Source organism: Anomaloglossus baeobatrachus, chromosome 7 (genome assembly GCF_048569485.1).
Source record: "Anomaloglossus baeobatrachus isolate aAnoBae1 chromosome 7, aAnoBae1.hap1, whole genome shotgun sequence".
Taxonomy (NCBI): Eukaryota; Metazoa; Chordata; class Amphibia; order Anura; family Aromobatidae; genus Anomaloglossus; species Anomaloglossus baeobatrachus.
The window spans coordinates 28,201,250-28,218,186 of record NC_134359.1 but is presented as its reverse complement, the minus strand read 5'-3'; the positions used below and the strand labels follow the sequence as shown (position 1 = coordinate 28,218,186).

Genomic DNA, 16,937 nt, shown 5'->3' with positions numbered 1-16,937 from the left:
TACCCTGAATAATAATGAATAAACTGCAAGTGCTTAATAACAGGGTACTTAGTATATACATTTTTGCAAAAACGTAAGAAGCCATCCCACCTTGTCACGGTGTACCCATCTGAGACTGTCCCTAACCAACTAAAGTTAAAACCATAATACATACCTGACTTGTGTCTATCAAAACTCCAATGTGAATGGTAACAAGTGGTCAGCCGGGTCCCAGATTAAATACACAGCAAAGTGGGAAGCAACTAGTTGTTCAGCCTCAGTATAAGGAGGGCTGCACCGCCAACTTGCAATAAAGCAAGATAACAGACAAAAAAACACCAAAAAACTGAGCTGTAAAAAAAAAACAGTAAACATGCAATATTACAAGCATGTAAATGGCAGCCTCTAGACAAGAAAAAAACAAAGAGAAAAATTGTATGATTAGGGACTGTCCCAGATGGGTACACCGTGACGAGGTGGGATGGCTTCTTACGTTTTTGCAAAAATGTATATACTAAGTACCCTGTTATTAAGCACTTGCAGTTTATTCATTATTATTTAGGGTATTTTTCATACAATTTTTCTCTTTGTTTTTTTCTTGTCTAGAGGCTGCCATTTACATGCTTGTAATATTGCATGTTTACTGGTTTTTTTGCAACAGCTCAGTTTTTTGGTGTTACCTGTGGAAGTCTGCAGTCCGGAAAAGAATAGTCATCAGGCAGGGTCAAAAGAGGAGATACAGAAAAGGGACAAAATCAGCAGACTAGGATGTAGTCAGGAAACCAGGCAAAGGTCAAAACCGGAGATGGCAGTGAGGTAAGAAAATGGCTGGCAGGAGATTAGTCAGAGAGCAGGCAGGGGTCAAAACACAGGGATCAATATACAGAATCAGAAGCGAGAACAATAGAAAGGAGGAGTAATAAGAGGCGTGTGGTGCCTTCCCATTGGCTGTGGCTGAAAGGCGGTAACATCAGCTGGAAGGCACACGCCACCCACAGTCAGCCAGTGATACTGCAGGCCCCAGGGACCCCAGCTTAGTGGATGGGCAGAGTCTTCACCCACCAGAGATAAAAAAATAAAGATAAAAAAATAAAAAAAACTCACCACAAAAAAGCCACCAGCCAACTCAGGTCAAAAATGGCAAATGCACTTGCAGGATGCAGCCAACCCCCCACCAGAGCTACTGGCACCGACTCCTCTCCGATCACCAGCACTATCCATGGCGGGAATACAGTGGCACCTAGTGACCGAAGCAGAAGTTTCAGGAGCGGACTCTAGTGGAGACGTGACAAGGACTTATTCCGATTTTGGCGTACGACTGCTACCCATGTTCTTGGTGGAGAGCAGTCCTACTTGTGATAGACTATATAGTCATTCCCATGTCTGCAATCAGCTCATTCTCAAGCCCTATAATACATTCTCATACAAAATAAAAACCAATGTAAAAAAGCCAATCAATGCGTCCCTTCATCTAGTCACAAAAAACGCCCAGCACGCTCCTCACCTCATTTCTGTGTACTTTCAAGTCATCTAAGTTAACGCTGGCGAGAAAACCCAAAGCTCCGTCTGTGTCGCGCACATCTGAGACTCTTTCATTTCTGCCACTGTTCCCTTTACTTCTGTCATTTCTCCCTTAACGACAAAACAGCTTAATTATAGCTTAAATAATGCTGCGCCGAGTGCACTCCCCGTGTCTGAACCAGCGCCGATGTTCTTATCTTTGTCCTTTGTGATTATACCGACAGGAAAAAAATTGCAGTGAATTTTATTTTGGCTTTAACCTGAACTGTATCTCAGCAATTACAGAGAAGATGCTCGAGTCTCTATTAAGCTCAATCAGTACTAACAAGCTTTTGAATTTTCTTCATCAGTGTCACTCTGGGAATGGTTTCAACATCATTTTAATTAAGTTAGTTTTAGAGTAATTCTATCATAGAAAAATAACGCAATTATGAATTATTTCCAACATTCAGTCTATAGTCCGCCTCCTCCGTGGGTCGTAACAGTTTATTATTGGTGTTTATAGAGTTTACCATTCTCTATATTTTTATGATCTTTTTTTCGAGAAAGCAATTGATGGAGAATTGTATGCTATGTTCTCAACAGGGATCTTAGAAACTATGTAACTAAATCTATTCGCCAGACATGAGAGGAAAACAATGCGTGCAATGTGTTTGTACCATACAGTATAAGTGTCACAAAACTACTTTTCATTAAAGTGAACCAATCCCCAGGATTTTCATATATAACCTAAAGCCAGTGCTATACTGGTGCTATCATGCTGATTCTATACATGCCTTTAGGTGTGAGATCGTATGTATTGTTTCTGAAATACAAGCAAGTAAAGTTTGTAAAATGACAGCAGCTGATAGATGGGGTGGGTATTTATAGTGATTCCCGCCTCCCTGCCTGTCTGTCCTCCGCCTGTTATTTATTCTAATTCTATTATAGAATCATTTTACTAAGTGACTAGAAGGACCTGTGCTGATGTCATACCCATGTGACCAGAAGGGGTGGGGCCTCACCCAACATAGCTGATACCAGGAAGCATTTTTATTTTTCTGTTGGCTGAGGCCCCGCCCCTTCTGGTCACATGGGTATGACATCAGCACAGGTCCTTCTAGTCACTTAGTAAAACAATTCTATAATATAATTGACATAAATAATAGGGAGAGAATGGACAGGCAGGGGACGGGAATCACTATGAATATCCACCCCAGCTATCAGCTGCTGTCATTCAAAAAGCTGCTCATTTTACAAACTTTACTTTCTTGTGTTTCAAAACCTATACATCCTAGCTACTAACTACAGGCATGTATAGAATCAGCCTGATAGTGCCAGTATAGCACTGGCTTTAGGTTATATAGGAAAATCCTGGTCATTGGTGCGCTTTAACCAAATCACATTCTTTAAATCAGACTTGGAAGTTGCATGGCTTGTGCAAAGGTTCATTTCACTGGATGTGATGTGATGTTCACTCTCTATAATGGTAGATTTTTTTGTTAAATGCTTTTTTTTTCATTTTTGATACTTTTTGCTTTAAATTTATACATAATTATGCTTTAAAAATTCTTGCACTTTTAAACACTGAAAATGAAGGCTAATATTATATTTACACTTCCTGTTCTGCACCGATTTTTTTAGTAGTCTCATTATCATCACAGACAGTATTACAATGAAAGGTAAAACCTCTATATTCATTAGATAATACAAAATCAAACACTCACTATTGGTGATATCACAGCTCACCTCCTCCTCCTGTATAATGACTGATAGCACCTCTATATAAACTCTATATACAGTAAATAACACAGGATCCACCAATCACAATAGGTGATGGCACACCTCACCTCCTCCTGTATAATGACAGATAACTCTAAATACAGTAGATAACACAGAATCCACCATTCACAATACAGGATGTCACAGCTCACCTCCTCCTCCTCCAGTACAATGACTGATAACACCTCTATATACAGTACATAACACAGGATCCACTATTCTCAACAGTTAATGTCACAGCTCACTTCCACCTCCTGTACAATTAGTGATAACACCTCTATATACATTAAATAACACAGGATCCACCATTCACAATAGGTGATGTCACAGCTCACCCCCTCCTCCGGTACAATGACAGATAGAAACTTTATATACAGTAGATGACACAGGATCCACCACAGTCAATGGATGATGTCACAACTCACCTTCTCCTCCTGTGTAATGACACACCCCTACCCTATACACAGTAAATAACACAGGATCCACGATTTACAATAGATGATGTCACAGCTCACCTCCTTTTCCTGTACAATAATTAATAACCCCTCTATATACAGTAGATAATACAGGATCCACCATTCACAATAGGTGATGTCACAGCTCACCTCCTGTACAATGATTGATAACACCTCTATATCCAGTAAGTAACATAGGATCCACCATTCACAATAGATGTTGTCACAGCTCACCTCCTGACTAATAACACCTTTATAAACAGTAGATAACACAGGATCCACCATTCACCATTATTCCTCTAAAATAATTAATAACACCCCTATATACAGTAAATAACACAGGATCCACCATTCACAATAGGTGATGTCACAACTCACCTCCTCTTCCTGTAAAATAATTAATAACACCCCTATATACAGTAAATAACACAGGATCCACCATTCACAATAGATGTTGTCACAGCTCACCTCCTGACTAATAACACCTTTATAAACAGTAGATAACACAGGATCCACCATTCACCATTATTCCTCTAAAATAATTAATAACACCCCTATATACAGTAAATAACACAGGATCCACCATTCACAATAGGTGATGTCACAGCTCACCTCCTCTTCCTGTACAATAATTAATAACACCCCTATATACAGTAAATAAGACAGGATCCACAATAGGTGATGTCACAGCTCACCTCCTCCTGTACAATGATTGATACCACCTCTATATCCAGTAGGAAACATAGGATCCACCATTCACAATAGATTATGTCATAGCTCACCTCCTGACTTATAACACCTTTATATACAGTAGATAACACAGGATCCACCATTCACAATAGGTGATGTCACAGCTCACCTCCTCCTGTATAATGACTGATAACACCTCTATATCCAGTAGGTAACATAGGATTCACCATTCACAATAGATTATGTCACAGCTCACCTCCTTCTCCTGCTTGCACAATAACCTTTGCCCAGGTCAGAGCATGACTAGAAACCTCTCTAGTAGATGTCACTGAGTCAGACAGCCAATCTAATGCCTATGTGCATGAGCTAAGCATGAGCCTAATATTTATTCAAGAATCGTGGGCAGCCAACATTTTTTTGCTGACATATTACAAAATATTTTAATGAATTCTAATAATTAAAAGTATCTATGTCTATAGCCCAGGTTACATTGATAGTGAACTGTTAACACACAGTCATTGTAGTAAAATATAATAGGTTGGTAGTCCAACATTGTGGTTGTAATACAAATGCTAAAATGTAACTACATAATTATTACCGTCCGAAGCTTTCATTATTAGTAATATTAGCAGCAGTTTTCTATCTACCACTATTATTTTATACCTTTTTTATTATTGTGATCTTGCAGCTTTATTTATCCTTTCTTCACAGTAAATAATTGATCCATTCTGTGTTTAATTCTCATTCACATTGGATGGACATGAATTGTGTACGAGGATCACTGTATGAGATGAATATAAATGTTCTGGTTCAGCAAAAACTGCTGGATCAGCTGAAAATACTGATTAAAATATACTATAGTAAATAATTATTGACATATGATATGTTAGGGCATAAATCTTCATGGCCATCGATGTTCTTGAAATACAATATTTGCTAATAAACATATACAGATGGAGCCGCACACAGCAATACGCTGATGACTATTGATATGGTTGGATTTGCTATTGCACCTTCCCCATGTTGTATTTATGACCGTATTGTGTTAGCAGCTGATTTGAATGTATGGATTTTTATGGACAGATGCCACGTAATTACCTACAAATTCAAACACTTTTGCTACATGGTGTTATATTGGGACTCAATACAAAAGATAACATTGAACGAGCATTTACCCCTGCAGCTGTATACATTTATTTTTTAGAGAGTTTCCAGTTTGGGCCACAATACAGATTGCCTAGCACAGGGGTCCTTAACCACTAGTCTGTGGACCAGGACCGAGCCGTTAGGGGGATTTGCCGGTCCGTGGCACTGCCATAGACCAGCTGTCATGATTCTGATTAGTGGTGCTCTGCCCTCTTGCACAGCCAATGCTTGGTTTTGTATTATTCTCAGGTGGACTGGTTGTTTCCGGTCTCGGGGCCTCTGGGAGGGGCCTGTTCGTTGGAGCCTCGCTCAGAGTGATTGCTCTGTTTTATTTTGGAGCTACTTCACCCAAAACGCCGCCAGTGATAGTTCCTGTGTTGCAGCAGTTGTTGCTGTCTCCTGTAAGTGACTGTCTTCATCTTGTCCTGTTACCTCATTCCTAGTAGCCTCTTCCCTGACCCTGACTTGACTCCCTGTCTCCCAGACCCCGACTTGTATCCTGACCTTGGCTCTGCTCTCTTCCTTTATGCCTGGAATGCCTTCCTAGCTTCCGACCCCCGACTTGTATCCAGACATTGGCTCCACTCTCTCCCTTGTAACTGATGCAAATTCCCGGCTCCTGAACCTTGACTTGTTTGACTTCTCCTCCACTAGTGTATCTAGCGACACCTAGTGTTAGAGCAACACACCAGCACTAAACACTAACAGTGTGCTCTGCGACGGTTCAGAGTATGCTTTGTCACGGCTCCCGGTAGAAAACATTATGTGGGGCGTGCCATGGTGGGGAGGCAGGCGAATTCAGTGTTATGGCTCCTAGCATAGCTCCTGGTGGGGACTTGGTCTACAGTTCTGTACACAGAGGCTCCTCCAGCACCCCCCCGGTCTGCAGCACTGTTTGGTGTATAGCGCTGCTAAGTGGCAGTGCTGTACACTGAGGCTCAATAACTCCCTCCATAACCCCACCCCATATGACCAAAGCCCTGCCCAACCCCCACCCCTGCCATGCCATGAAAAAATAGTCTTGCTTGAAGCCAGTCCCTGGTGCAAAAGGTTGGGGACCACTGCCCTACCATGTAATGGATCTCATATTAAAGGTCTCAAGTCTAAAGGGTGCTTTACACGAGACAAGATATCGTGCGATGCATTGTCGGGGTCACGGTTTTCGTGACACACATCCGGCATCGTTCACGACGTCGTCTCGTGTAACACCTCCAAGCGACGCAGTATCGCTCATAAATCGTGAGTGGTGTACTCGTCGCTCAGTTTCAAAATATTGTTTATTTAAAATGGTGCCGGTTGTTCATCGTACCCGGGGTAGCACACATGGCTCTGTGTGACACCACGGGAACGATGAGCTCAGCTCACCTGCGTCCCGCGGCACCCGCCGGCAATGCTGAAGGAAGGAGGTGGGCGGGATGTTACGTCCCGCTCATCTCCACCTCTCCGCTTCTATTGGCCGGCGGCTGTGTGACGTCGCTGTGACGCCGAACGTCCCTCCCCCTTCAAGAAGAGGATGTTCGCCGCCCACAGCGACGTCACACAGCACATAAGTACGTGTGACGGGGGGGTTCACGACTTTGTGTGACACGGGCAGCGATTTGCCCATGACGCACAAACGACGGGGGCGGGTACGATCGATCGTGAAATCGCACAATCGGTCGTCTCGTGTAAAGCAGGCTTTATAGTCTTTACTTCTATGAGACATCCAGATGTGTAACTTTAAGGGTTATGGACTACAGGGGAAATAGTTGTACTCCAAAAATGACTCCTGAGAGAGCCCAAAATATTTGTTATCCGTGTGTTGAATAATACGCGTTGGGTGGGATCTTAATCTGACACCATATTATGGCTTCATTTTGCTCATATGCTTATACCTTGTGGACCTGATCCTAGGTGGTTAACCTTGCAACTTTACGTTTGTATTTGAGTTATCTACTCTTTACTTGAGTCGTTTTGGTCTGTTCACAGGTTATACCATTGTACCTGTTTTTCCATCATTTTGCCATCATATTGTCATTATTTCTACGTTTGCTTTATGCATCAGTACTTCATTGCTGGGTTCATGGGACAGGTGTCTTGTTGTTTTTAAGTGTTTTTATTGGTGTTTGCACTAAATATTCTACAGTAAAATCTGGTTATAACTTTGCCATATACTTAATGAGTTGAGTGCTTTTTACCTACTCTTTTTCTTCCTTGCTATAATACTGTGATGTGTGACAGGTAAATGGTTTCTGATATTTCTGTAAACTTAGCCCAATGTCATGACTAACAATATGGCAATCTCTCTACAAATGTGAGGATGGGTCTTTTTTTTCTAATAGACTTAGGGGCACTTTGCACACTACGACATCGCAGGTACGATGTCGGGGGGGGGTCAAATTGAAAGTGACGCACATTCGGCGTCGCAGGCGACATCGGAGTGTGTAAAGCATTTTGATACGATTAACGAGCGCAAAAGCGTCGTAATCGTATCATCGGTGTAGCGTCGGTCATTTCCATGAATTGGGAAAGACCGATGTTACGATGTTGTTCCTCGTTCCTGCGGCAGCACACATCGCTGTGTGTGAAGCCGCAGGAGCGAGGAACATCTCCAACCTGCGTCCACCGGCTATGCGTAATGAAGGAAGTGGGCGGGATGTTTACTTCCCGCTCTTCTCTGCCCCTCCGCTTCTATTGGCCGCCTGCCGTGTGACGTCGCTATGACGCCGCTCTACGCCCCCTTAGGAAGGAGGAGGTTTGCCGGCCAGAGCGACGTCGCAGAGCAGGTAAGTGCATGTGAAGCTGCCGTAGCGATAATGATCACTACGGCAGCTATCACCATGATATCGCAGCTGCGATGGGGGCGGGGACTATCACGCTCAGCATCGTAGCATCAGCTTGCGATGTCGTTGTGTGCAAAGTGCCCCTTAGGATGGGTCTTTGTCTCTCTAAAGGTAGTTGAATGAACCCTTGTCCCCAGGAGTACAATAATTGCGGTCACAGAGGGTGCGACTGGTCCATGTTGGATGGGGCCCTGCCAACGGCAACAGCTATTTCAGATGGATGTGTGTCCAATGATGCACATTCAGCTGAAATGTATTGCATTGCAGAGACTAACCCAGTCCCTGCAGTGCAATACATGCCACCAGCCAAGCAGAGGCCGGTAGCTGACAATACATCAGGAAGTGGCCAAGGATAAAGAATATTATACAAGGAAAGGTATACATTATAAAAGAAAGGGGCTCAGGATGGAGAACATTATACCTGGAAAGGGAGATTGTATACCAGGGATGGACCGAGGTTGGAGAACATTGTACCAGGATGGGAGACATTATACCTGGAAAGAGAGACATACCAGGAAAGGACCCATGGTAGAGAACATTATACCAGGAAAGGGAGACATAATATCATGGATGGGCTGAGGTTGGAGAACATTGTACCAGGATGGGGGTCATTTTACCTGGAAAGGAAGACATTATACCAGGAAAGGGCCCAGGATAGAGAACATTATACCAGGAAAGGGAGACATTATATCAGGGATGGGCCGAGGTTGGAGAAAATTGTAGCAGGATGGGGGACATTATTATTGGAAGGGGTCTATGATAGGAGACATAACATAGAGGCAGGTTTTTTTTTTATCAAGGCAAGAAATGCTATTGGTCATTAGCAGAACAAATCCATACTGAGAAGTGAGGTAAAAAAAGATTTAGCACAAATAGTGTAAGGAAAATTCTTAAAGGTGAAAAGAAATGCCCAATCAAAGAAAAGTGCATGACAAGTTACAGAGCATAAGAATTGGGACATTTCCTAGATATATTTGATGTTAATGCTCAAATCTTGCTATAAAGGTGTGAGTGTCACACTGCACTAGGAGACGCTGACGTTACAAGCAATGTAACTTTAGAGTGTAATTAGCAGGTAATCCACCAGAGGGCAATAGAGTAGTCAAAATACCAGGTCAGCATCAGGAGATCTCGCCAATAGCACAGAGATAGACAAATCATTGTCAGGTGATAGCCGAGGGTCAGAAGCCAAGAAGTCACAGACACAGCTGAAGGGAAAGACGGAGGTCAGGGTGAGGAACCTGGATACAGGTCTGATGCTGGGAAGTCCAACTACAAACAAGGAAGGAGGACAAACAGGTCAGGAGTGGGATAAGATAAACAAGGAAGAATACTTAGTAGACAGGGACTGGGACAGACGGACAAACAGAGGAGGATACGGGTCAGAACCAGGTAGTAGGACAGGGAAGCAAGACAGATTGGGAAACTCGCTAGAGCCAGTAATATACACTGCAGAGCATAAACTATTACTGGCACTGAATCGGAGGTGCAGTACCAGGATATAGTGTCCCAGAAGCCAGAGTAAGGCAGGGAGGAGTTAACCCCTGACATGACCATGCTCATGCTGTTACTGCTCCCTTCAAAACATTCACCATATTTTCCTGTCACAAGGCAAAAAATAGCATTGACGTTTCAGTAAATAAATGTAAAAACTCTATTTAAGACTTTTTAATATGCACAGAGTGTTATAATCAGCCGCCATTAAACAGTGCCACATTTTAGAATGTAAATCCATTTTTTTGCATCTACATAATGTTATTACATTTTTTTTGTACTTTTATGAACTTGCACATGATGTAGCTTTACTGCAGATGGAGGATGCAAATATTCCCCTCGGCAAAGTAAATGTAATTAAATATGGTACTTATGAAGTGGCTAATTAAAAAAAGCTGTTTTGATGATTTCAGATTCATTTTATTAACCTTTATAGTTAAACAGCTGTGAAAAATATTTGCCAGGCGACAAATGACAGTTAAATAAACAAGCAATGGAGGAGATGAAATATCATGTAGGATCCAATATTACTCATCGCTGAAGCTGCGGAATACATGAAAGGAAAGGCCATTACGAGCGCACGCTAAGTTATGCTGATCACATTTACATATAGGACCGCTGAGCTAAATACATATGTACACAGTCACATTAAACGTATTGTAGGGGGAGATTAAAGTAAGCCTGTGTAAATCACATTTCAATAGTGTTACACATACTGATGTAAAAAAATACTATATTTACCACTTAAGAGGTCACTTGGAACCCTTAAAGACTAAGCATTGTTTTGCCCGTTATGGTTAAATGATTTCTTTATTTTCTTTTCCTTTATTTTTATTTATTTATTAATTTTGCTTTAGACTTTTTACTTATTGCAATTTTGGCAGCAATTACTTTTTATATATATATATATATATATATATATATATATATATATATATATATATATATTAAATCCCTTTTTTTCCTGATCTAACTTTGGATATATTAGGAGAGACATTGCCGCTTCTCAAGAAGAGCTAATTTGCATATTGTTTTTTCCTGGTGCATGCAAAACTTCATATATACCACATGTGATGCTAGTCACTACTTACGAGTAGTACAAATGGTAGAGTAGTCAGCAAAGCATGGGTCTGGTAACAGGAGGACACGTATGGATACAGGGAGTACACAGAGGCGTAGTCAGGTCACGATCCGAGGGTCAGAATTCCGGGAAAGCACGTAGTGGATTCAGGAAGAAAAGTGAGATGTGGTCAGGTATCGGTCCGAGGTCAAAATCCTGGAGGTCACTACAGGTACAGGGAGTGGGCAGAGAGGAGTCAAGCAACAGTCCGGGGTCAGGAAACAAAGATCAGAGCACAGGCAGGAATACAGGCCAACAGCACAACTACAGAACCAGAATGTACAACTGGCAAGGTTCCGGGGGAGCATGCTCAGATAAGAATCAGAGCAATTACCAGGAAGATGGAACACCAGAGCAATCAGCGCCTACCAGAACCAGCATGGAATCCTGCATTGTCAATCAACCTGCCAGCTCAGCTCAAGAAAACACAGCAGAGCATCTCCTAGTGTGCAAGATGCTCTGCACAGAGGAATCGTGACATCCAGCTCACCTGTCTACTAAAGTGCACCGAATAAGAGGTTCCAAAGAAGAAAAAGAGAGATCGGACAGGCACCAGCAGCAGTGTCAGACTCTGTGATTGATCAGTAACACAGTATATCTGGCATCTGTCCTGCTGCATTTGAATTAGAGTTCCACTTTTTCTCTTTGTTCTAAATGCATTAGAAAGCAGAAGCAAAATAGCACAATAGAATTTAAAGAACAAAATAAATCTGAAATCAGTGTGTGTGCTTGCCTGCATTGAGCTTTTTCAAGCATTTTTATTTAACCCCTTGATAATTGTTACTTTAAAAAATGCAAACAAAATTACATCCATTAACAATGATTATCTATGACATAAAGTGTAGTGAATATTTTTTCTTTTGCACATTGTGCTAGTCACAGTTTACATCCATACACACTACACCAATACAGTCAGGTGCTTCCTTTTTAGTTATGTACTTCCCTAGAATTTCTTATTTTGTCATTTTTGGGATGAAGGTTGAAATAAAAAAAAAAATTAGATATTCAACCACGGATTTCTTTCTTTGCTCACCTGTTGTACTAGTCCAATTTGACACCTGTACACTCCACAAGCTGCCACATCTTCCTTTCTATATTTTTTGACTATTGTTGAATAATGGAATAATGGGGGTTGAAGAGATTGTTAAAAGTTAATTATAATGTACAAATTGTATGGAAAAAAAATAATAACTTAGCAATGGCAAAGGATGAGGTGGTGTAAAAGAAAAAAAAAACAACATACCATGTGTCACACTGCACTATGAAGGCTGCTGAAGCTGCCAGCAAAGCAGCCTCAGAGTGTAGTTAGCAGACAGACCACAAGAGGGCAGTAAAATAATCACTAATCCGAGTTGGCTGCAGGAGGTCAAGACAATAGAATTTGGGAGGAGTCATGGATATATCAAAGGGTGAGATGAGAGCCGGAGTCAGGAACGTGTATACAGGTCAGAGGGAAGTCAGAGTATCGAGATAGAGGGGAGACGAACAGATCAGGTCTGGGATCAGTCAAACAGGGTGGGATAAACAGTAAGCAGGAGCGGGTAGTCAGGGACTGGGATAGCTGGGCAGATGGAGGGGGGGTATGGGTCAGAACACGACAGTGGGGAGGCAGGACAGGTCAGGAACACTCACCAGTGCCAGTACACATGCTGCAAGGCAGAACTATTACTGGCGCCGAACCGGAGGTGCAGTGCTAGGATATAGTGCTCTGAGACCGGAATGAGGCAGGGAGGAATTAACCACTCACATGACCAGGCCAGTGCTGGGGAAACCTAGCGACAGATACCAGCCTGGATCATGAAACCATGGTAAGATTGTGGAATCCGCTTGCAGCATAAGCACCACCATCACTGGCAGCAGCCGTCCTGGCAGTAGTACTACCACACTAAAGTCCCAATTGTCTCCTTTGCCTATGACAAGCATAAACATGTGGAGAAAAATGCGGTTGGCCTGCCTAGTTTGGGAATGTTTCTAGACAGGACCAATACCTTAAATATTCCCTATTATGTCAAACTATTAATAATACAGCTAGTTTGATAGCAATACACATTGCTCAGGCAAAAATGACAGCTTATCAAGTTACATAATGAATAAAATAAATCATTGAATCATAGAATGTTAGAGTTGGAGGGGACCTCCAGGGTCATCATGTTCAACACTTTGCTCAATGCAGGATTCACTGAACCATCTTAGACAGATGTCTGTCCAGCCTCTGAAGACTTCCATTGAAGGATAACTCTCCACCTCTCGCGGCCGCCTGTTCTACTCATTGATCCCCCTTGTATTTTCTCCCATTCAGTTTCAATCCATTGCTTCTCGTGTTTCCATATGCAAAGGGAAATAAGGATGATCCCTCTACACTGTGACAGCCCTTCAGATATTTGTAGACAGCTATTAAGTCTCTCATTCTATTTTTTTTGCAAGCTAAGCATTCCCAGATCCTTTAACCATTCCTCGTATGACATGGTTTGCAGTCTGCTCACCATCCTTGTTGCTCTTCTCTGAACTTGCTCCAGTTTGTCTGTCTTTTTTAAAATGTGGTGCCCAGAACTGGGCAAAGTATTCCAGATGAGGTTTGACCAAAGAGCAGAAGAGTTGGGTAATTACATTATGTGATTATGCTTCTGTTAATATATCTCAGAACTAGGTTTGCCTTTTTTGCTGCTGCATCACAGTTGACTCCAGTGCGGTCTGTGATCTATTACTATACCCAGGTATTTTTCATAAGTGCTGTTGCTTAGTTCTGTTCCTCCCATTCTGTAGATCCAATTTGTGTTTTTCTTGTCCAGATGTAGAATTTAATACCCTTCTATTAGCCGCTGCCTATTGTTCCAGCTTATCTAGGTCCTTCTGAATCCTTTATTTTCTCTAGTGTTAAGGCCCCGTTACACTAAGCAACATCGCTAGCAACATCGCTGCTAACGAACAACTTCTGTGATGTAGCAGCGATGTTGCTAGTGATGTCACTGTGTGTGACATCCAGCAACAACCTGGCCCCTGCTGTGAGGTCGTTGGTTGTTGCTGAATGTCCTGGGCCATTTTTTAGTTATTGCTGTCCCGCTGTGAAGCACAGATCGCTGTGTGTGACAGCGAGACAGCAACAACTAAATGTGCAGGCAGCAGGAGCCGGCTTCTGCGGAGGCTGGTAACCACAGTAAACATCGGGTAACCAAGAAGCCCTGTCCTTGGTTACCCGATATTTACCTTTGTTACCAGCCTCCGCCGCTCTCACTGTCAGTGCCGGCTCCTGCTCTGTGCACATGTAGCTGCAGGACACATCGGGTTAATTAACCCGATGTGTGCTGTAGCTAGGAGAGCAGGGAGCCAGCGCTAAGCATTGTGCGCTGCTCCCTGCTCTGTGCACATTTAGCTGCAGTACACATCGGGTAATTAACCCGATGTGTGCTGTAACTAGGAGAGCAAGGAGCCAGCGCTAAGCGGTGTGCGCTGCTCCCTGCTCTGTGCAGCTGCACCCTGTACTCTATACCCTATATATGTACCCTGTGCAGCTGCACCCGGTGTGCGCTGCTCCCTGCTCTGTGCACATTTAGCTGCAGCACACATCGGGTAATTAACCCGATGTGTGCTGTAACTAGGAGAGCAGGGAGCCAGCGCTCAGTGTGCGCTGCTCCCTGCTCTCTGCACATGTAGCTGTGTGCGCTGGTAACCAAGGTAAATATCGGGTTGGTTACCCGATATTTACCTTAGTTACCAAGCGCAGCATCTTCCACGCGGCGCTGGGGGCTGGTCACTGGTTGCTGGTGAGCTCACCAGCAACTCGTGTAGCGACGCTCCAGCGATCCCTGCCAGGTCAGGTTGCTCGTGGGATCGCTGGAGCGTCGCAGTGTGACATCTCACCTGCAACCTCCTAGCAACTTACCAGCGATCCCTATCGTTGTTGGGATCGCTGGTAAGTTGTTTAGTGTGACTGGACCTTTAGCTATCCCTTTTAGCTTTGCATTGTCTGCAAATTTGATTAGTTTATCTAGTTCCCTTATCTAGATCATTTATAAAAGTGAGGCACAACACTTGGGTCAAGACAGAGCCTTGTGGTACCCTACTTGAAACATGCTTCCAATTGGATGTGCCACCGTTTATTACCACTCTTTGAGTACAATCACTGAGCCAGTAATTAATCCACCTAGCTATACCCTTGGCAATCTTATTCTTGGTAATTTTTTTCAATAAGGATAGTATGAAATACTTTCTTAAGTTGAAATATACTATATCTACCACAGTTCCCTCATCCACCCATTCAGTGATTCCATCATACAAGGAAAATACATTAGTCTGGCATGACTTGTTTGTTACAAACCCATGCTGATTTTGGTTAATTACTGTATTCTTACTTACATACACACTATTTAATAATTTTTTTAAAAGATCTTTCCTGGTATAAAAGTAAGGCTCACTGGCCTGTAATTTTCTAGCTCCATCTACTTACTTTTTTTTAAAAGATAGGGATACCATTTGCTCTTCTCCAAACTTTCAGGACTTCTCCTGTTCTCCTGGAATTTTCAAAGATTCTGACTAGTGGTTCTGCAATTTCCTCTGCTATTTCTTTCAGTACCCTAGGATCTAAAGGGAAAACATTTCTCCTTGCAGAGACTGATAAACCAATAGCTTCTCATACAGCCAGATCAGATCTCATACTTTGCACTGACGAGGGGCAATCACCCCGAAACACCGTGTCTGCAAATTTACGTTCTGATCTGGCATGAATCCTAAGTCATATGAAAAGGCTTGTTAAAGGGCCACTTTTGACTTGTAGGATTGCTACTTCCAATAGTTGGCACAAGAGTTCATCTCCTTCCTCCCTGAAGAGACAATTTGAATGTACTTCTTCTGGACTAGGAGAATGTTTTGCATTGGAATACAAAGGTTGCTACAGCTGTGATGTGCAAGTCGGAAGAGGTCCACCATTTAGATCTCTTCTGGCCTGCTTGTTGCAACCAAAGGCATCCACTTTTATGATGATACTATGTAGCACGGCCATACTGTGATGTATGCCTGGGCAACCTATGTTACGGCCAAAGTTGCAGTGTATCCTCATTCTTAAAGGTGATTTACACGCTGCAACATTGCTAACGATATATCGTCGGGGTCACGTCGTTGGTGACGCACATCCGGCGCCGTTAGCGACATCGCAGCATGTGACACCAAAGAGTGACGATCAACGATCGCAAAAGCGTAAAAAATCGTCGATCGTTGTCACGTCATTCATTTCCTTAATATCGTTGCTGCTGCAGGTACGATGTTGTTAGTCGTTCCTGCGGCACCACACATCGCTATTTTTAACACCGCAGAAACGATGAACATCTCCTTACCTGCGTCCACTGGCAATGAGGAAGGAAGGAGGTGGGTGGCATGTTCTGGCCGCTCATCTCCGCCCCTCCTCCGCTTTGATTGGGCGGTCGCTTAGTGACGTTGCTGTGACGCCGCACGAACCGCCCCCTTAGAAAGGAGGCGGAAGGCCGGCCAGAGCGACGTCGCAAGGAAGGTAAGTCCGTGTGACGGGTGTTAGCAATGTTGTGTGCCACGGGCAGTGATATGCCTGTGACGCACAACCGACGGGGGCGGGTACGCTCGCTAGCAATATCGGTACCGATATCGCAGCGTGTAAAGTACCCTTTAGGTTCACAGGAGCGTATTTCATTATCCATGTATGGTCTGAAATGCCCAAACTGACCGCTGGTCCCTCAACCTCAAAAAAGTTTCAAAGTGTTTAGTTATCAAGAAAGAAATGAAGAAAGCACGTAAAAATCCATTTTACGTGAGACACATCCCATAAGCATGTTCATCCATTGCTATCATTGAATGTCATTTACAGATTTTAAGAGCTGCCAAAAAGCAGCAGAAAATGTCAGCTCCTTCCCGCTCCTCCAAAGTAAAACATTCTGAGAGCCAAAACACAGATTAAATAACAAAGACTAACAATTCAATGAATCT

At 42.9% G+C, this 16,937-nt stretch overlaps 1 protein-coding gene across 1 annotated transcript in view; it reads right to left on the bottom strand.

Moving 5' to 3' along the window:
• The window catches only part of KYNU (kynureninase), a 271,837-nt gene extending 256,344 nt beyond the window's left edge, over positions 1-15,493 (bottom strand). Inside the window, exon 1 of the mRNA XM_075317171.1 lies at positions 15,433-15,493. The gene's annotated coding sequence lies outside the window, so the exon portion shown is untranslated. The remainder of the gene's footprint in view (positions 1-15,432) is intronic.
• Between the last annotated feature and the right edge of the window lie 1,444 nt (positions 15,494-16,937).